Source organism: Anoplopoma fimbria, unplaced genomic scaffold (assembly GCF_027596085.1).
Source record: "Anoplopoma fimbria isolate UVic2021 breed Golden Eagle Sablefish unplaced genomic scaffold, Afim_UVic_2022 Un_contig_8708_pilon_pilon, whole genome shotgun sequence".
In the NCBI taxonomy this organism is placed as follows: Eukaryota; Metazoa; Chordata; class Actinopteri; order Perciformes; family Anoplopomatidae; genus Anoplopoma; species Anoplopoma fimbria.
The window spans coordinates 1-4506 of NW_026553359.1; the positions used below are offsets into that span (position 1 = coordinate 1).

Sequence of the window (4506 nt, forward strand, 5' to 3'; positions counted from 1 at the left end):
AAAGCTAATGGTGCATTTCTTCAACCGTACAGGGTTCTACAGACGTGTTGATGGTGCATGTGATTGGCTTGTTGACTACCAACCACGCCCTCTCCATGTAATGGCAGTCATGGCTGGATGGGGAAGTAACAGGCCCTAAAGATAACCTACTTTACGAGACTACTGTGGGAACCAAGAATAACTATGGACAGGCACGTTCGAACATGAATTCCAGGTTCTCAAAAATGTGGTTATTTGCGCCGAGACAACTTATAGACCACTCACGAAAGCTCAGCTTTTCAGTGGATTTTCGATAGCCGATCGAGAACCGTAATCATTGAACTGACGTATTCAGGTTTTTATATTAACATAAAATGTAAAGTCTCCTTAGAGACGAACAAAAATTGCCACAGCTGACTATATTTCAAGTCATCTCGGCGGGGTATTGGGTTAAGTTTTCAACCAGCAACAATCACGTCTCAGTAGAACTTCATAGACTATGAAATTGCCTCTGCGAGAGGATGCCCAGGGAACCAAAAAGATTAGACAGTACCTGGTAAAACACTCACAAAGCTAATGGGGCATTTCTTCAACCGCACAGGTCTCTACAGACGTGTTGATGGTGCATGTGATTGGCTTGTTGACTACCAACCACGCTCCATGCAATGGCAGTCATGGCTGGATGGGGAAGTAACAGGCCCTAAAGATAACCTACTTTGCGAGACTACTGTGGGAACCAAGAATAATCATGGACAGGCACGTTCGAACATGAATTCCAGGTTCTCAAAAAAATGTGGTTATTTTGCGCCAGGAGACAACTTATAGAACACTCACGAAAGCTCAGCTTTTCAGTGGATTTTCGATAGCCGATCGAGAACCGTAATCATTGAACTGACGATTCAGGTTTTTATATTAACATAAAATGCAAAGCCTCCTTAGAGACGAACAAAATTGCCACAGCTGACTATATTTCAAGTCATCTTTGCGGGGTATTGGGTTAAGTTTTCAACCAGCAACAATCACGTCTCAGTAGAACTTCATAGACTATGAAATTGCCTCTGCGAGAGGATGCCCAGAGAACCAAAAGATTAGACAGTACCTGGTAAAACACTCACAAAGCTAATGGTGCATTTCTTCAACCGTACAGGGTTCTGCGAAGATGTTGATGGTGCATGTGATTGGCTTGTTGACTACCAACCACGCCCTCTCCATGTAATGGCAGTCATGGCTGGATGGGGAAGTAACAGGCCCTAAAGATAACCTACTTTGCGAGACTACTGTGGGAACCAAGAATAACTATGGACAGGCACGTTCGAACATGAATTCCAGGTTCTCAAAAATGTGGTTATTTGCGCCGAGACAACTTATAGACCACTCACGAAAGCTCAGCTTTTCAGTGGATTTTCGATAGCCGATCGAGAACCGTAATCATTGAACTGATGTATTCAGGTTTTTATATTAACATAAAATGTAAAGTCTCCTTAGAGACGAACAAAATTGCCACAGCTGACTATATTTCAAGTCATCTCGGCGGGGGATTGGGTTAAGTTTTCAACCAGCAACAATCACGTCTCAGTAGAACTTCATAGACTATGAAATTGCCTCTGCGAGAGGATGCCCAGGGAACCAAAAAGATTAGACAGTACCTGGTAAAACACTCACAAAGCTAATGGTGCATTTCTTCAACCGTACAGGGTTCTGCAGACGTGTTGATGGTGCATGTGATTGGCTTGTTGACTACAAACCACGCCCTCTCCATGTAATGGCAGTCATGGCTGGATGGGGAAGTAACAGGCCCTAAAGATAACCTACTTTGCGAGACTACTGTGGGAACCAAGAATAACTATGGACAGGCACGTTCGAACATGAATTCCAGGTTCTCAAAAATGTGGTTATTTGCGCCGAGACAACTTATAGACCACTCACGAAAGCTCAGCTTTTCAGTGGATTTTCGATAGCCGATCGAGAACCGTAATCATTGAACTGACGTATTCAGGTTTTTATATTAACATAAAATGTAAGCTAATGGTGCATTTCTTCAACCGTACAGGGTTCTGCAGACGTGTTGATGGTGCATGTGATTGGCTTGTTGACTACAAACCACGTCCTCTCCATGTAATGGCAGTCATGGCTGGATGGGGAAGTAACAGGCCCTAAAAATAACCTACTTTGCGAGACCACTGTGGGAACAAAGAATAACTATGGACAGGCACATTCGAACATGAATTCCAGGTTCTCAAAAATGTGGTTATTTGCGCCGAGACAACTTATAGACCACTCACGAAAGCTCAGCTTTTCAGTGGATTTTAGATATCTGATCGAGAACCGTAATCATTGAACTGATGTATTCAGGTTTTTATATTAACATAAAATGTAAAGTCTCCTTAGAGACGAACAAAAATTGCCACAGCTGACTATATTTCAAGTCATCTCGGCGGGGTATTGGGTTAAGTTTTCAACCAGCAACAATCACGTCTCAGTAGAACTTCATAGACTATGAAATTGCCTCTGCGAGAGGATGCCCAGGGAACCAAAAAGATTAGACAGTACCTGGTAAAACACTCACAAAGCTAATGGTGCATTTCTTCAACCGTACAGGGTTCTGCAGACGTGTTGATGGTGCATGTGATTGGCTTGTTGACTACAAACCACGTCCTCTCCATGTAATGGCAGTCATGGCTGGATGGGGAAGTAACAGGCCCTAAAAATAACCTACTTTGCGAGACCACTGTGGGAACAAAGAATAACTATGGACAGGCACATTCGAACATGAATTCCAGGTTCTCAAAAATGTGGTTATTTGCGCCGAGACAACTTATAGACCACTCACGAAAGCTCAGCTTTTCAGTGGATTTTAGATATCTGATCGAGAACCGTAATCATTGAACTGATGTATTCAGGTTTTTATATTAACATAAAATGTAAAGTCTCCTTAGAGACGAACAAAAATTGCCACAGCTGACTATATTTCAAGTCATCTCGGCGGGGTATTGGGTTAAGTTTTCAACCAGCAACAATCACGTCTCAGTAGAACTTCATAGACTATGAAATTGCCTCTGCGAGAGGATGCCCAGGGAACCAAAAAGATTAGACAGTACCTGGTAAAACACTCACAAAGCTAATGGTGCATTTCTTCAACCGTACAGGGTTCTGCAGACGTGTTGATGGTGCATGTGATTGGCTTGTTGACTACAAACCACGCCCTCTCCATGTAATGGCAGTCATGGCTGGATGGGGAAGTAACAGGCCCTAAAGATAACCTACTTTGCGAGACTACTGTGGGAACCAAGAATAACTATGGACAGGCACGTTCGAACATGAATTCCAGGTTCTCAAAAATGTGGTTATTTGCGCCGAGACAACTTATAGACCACTCACGAAAGCTCAGCTTTTCAGTGGATTTTCGATATCTGATCGAGAACCGTAATCATTGAACTGACGTATTCAGGTTTTTATATTAACATAAAATGTAAAGTCTCCTTAGAGACGAACAAAAATTGCCACAGCTGACTATATTTCAAGTCATCTCGGCGGGGTATTGGGTTAAGTTTTCAACCAGCAACAATCACGTCTCAGTAGAACTTCATAGACTATGAAATTGCCTCTGCGAGAGGATGCCCAGGGAACCAAAAAGATTAGACAGTACCTGGTAAAACACTCACAAAGCTAATGGTGCATTTCTTCAACCGTACAGGGTTCTACAGACGTGTTGATGGTGCATGTGATTGGCTTGTTGACTACCAACCACGCCCTCTCCATGTAATGGCAGTCATGGCTTGGGAACCAAGAATAACTATGGACAGGCACGTTCGAACATGAATTCCAGGTTCTCAAAAATGTGGTTATTTGCGCCGAGACAACTTATAGACCACTCACGAAAGCTCAGCTTTTCAGTGGATTTTCGATAGCTGATCGAGAACCGTAATCATTGAACTGACGTATTCAGGTTTTTATATTAACATAAAATGTAAAGTCTCCTTAGAGACGAACAAAAATTGCCACAGCTGACTATATTTCAAGTCATCTCGGCGGGGTATTGGGTTAAGTTTTCAACCAGCAACAATCACGTCTCAGTAGAACTTCATAGACTATGAAATTGCCTCTGCGAGAGGATGCCCAGGGAACCAAAAAGATTAGACAGTACCTGGTAAAACACTCACAAAGCTAATGGTGCATTTCTTCAACCGTACAGGGTTCTGCAGACGTGTTGATGGTGCATGTGATTGGCTTGTTGACTACAAACCACGTCCTCTCCATGTAATGGCAGTCATGGCTGGATGGGGAAGTAACAGGCCCTAAAATAACCTACTTTGCGAGACCACTGTGGGAACAAAGAATAACTATGGACAGGCACATTCGAACATGAATTCCAGGTTCTCAAAAATGTGGTTATTTGCGCCGAGACAACTTATAGACCACTCACGAAAGCTCAGCTTTTCAGTGGATTTTAGATATCTGATCTAGAACCGTAATCATTCGATCACCAACCACGTCCTCTCCATGCTAATGGCATGATCATGGCTGGAT

The 4506-nt window shown here is 42.9% G+C and overlaps 7 non-coding genes across 7 annotated transcripts; all 7 read right to left on the minus strand.

Moving 5' to 3' along the window:
• Window positions 1-361: 361 nt before the first annotated feature.
• Window positions 362-502, minus strand: LOC129116485 (U4 spliceosomal RNA). Its single transcript, XR_008533553.1, has one exon. It is a non-coding gene; the product is annotated as a U4 spliceosomal RNA (small nuclear RNA).
• Window positions 503-909: 407 nt separating this feature from the next.
• LOC129116487 (U4 spliceosomal RNA) lies at window positions 910-1049 on the minus strand. Its single transcript, XR_008533555.1, has one exon. It is a non-coding gene; the product is annotated as a U4 spliceosomal RNA (small nuclear RNA).
• Window positions 1050-1455: 406 nt separating this feature from the next.
• Window positions 1456-1595, minus strand: LOC129116486 (U4 spliceosomal RNA). The gene has a single exon (XR_008533554.1). It is a non-coding gene; the product is annotated as a U4 spliceosomal RNA (small nuclear RNA).
• A 763-nt stretch (window positions 1596-2358) lies between these two features.
• LOC129116488 (U4 spliceosomal RNA) lies at window positions 2359-2499 on the minus strand. The gene has a single exon (XR_008533556.1). It is a non-coding gene; the product is annotated as a U4 spliceosomal RNA (small nuclear RNA).
• Window positions 2500-2906: 407 nt separating this feature from the next.
• Window positions 2907-3047, minus strand: LOC129116489 (U4 spliceosomal RNA). The gene has a single exon (XR_008533557.1). It is a non-coding gene; the product is annotated as a U4 spliceosomal RNA (small nuclear RNA).
• Window positions 3048-3454: 407 nt separating this feature from the next.
• Window positions 3455-3595, minus strand: LOC129116490 (U4 spliceosomal RNA). The gene has a single exon (XR_008533558.1). It is a non-coding gene; the product is annotated as a U4 spliceosomal RNA (small nuclear RNA).
• A 357-nt stretch (window positions 3596-3952) lies between these two features.
• On the minus strand, window positions 3953-4093 carry LOC129116491 (U4 spliceosomal RNA). The gene has a single exon (XR_008533559.1). It is a non-coding gene; the product is annotated as a U4 spliceosomal RNA (small nuclear RNA).
• Between the last annotated feature and the right edge of the window lie 413 nt (window positions 4094-4506).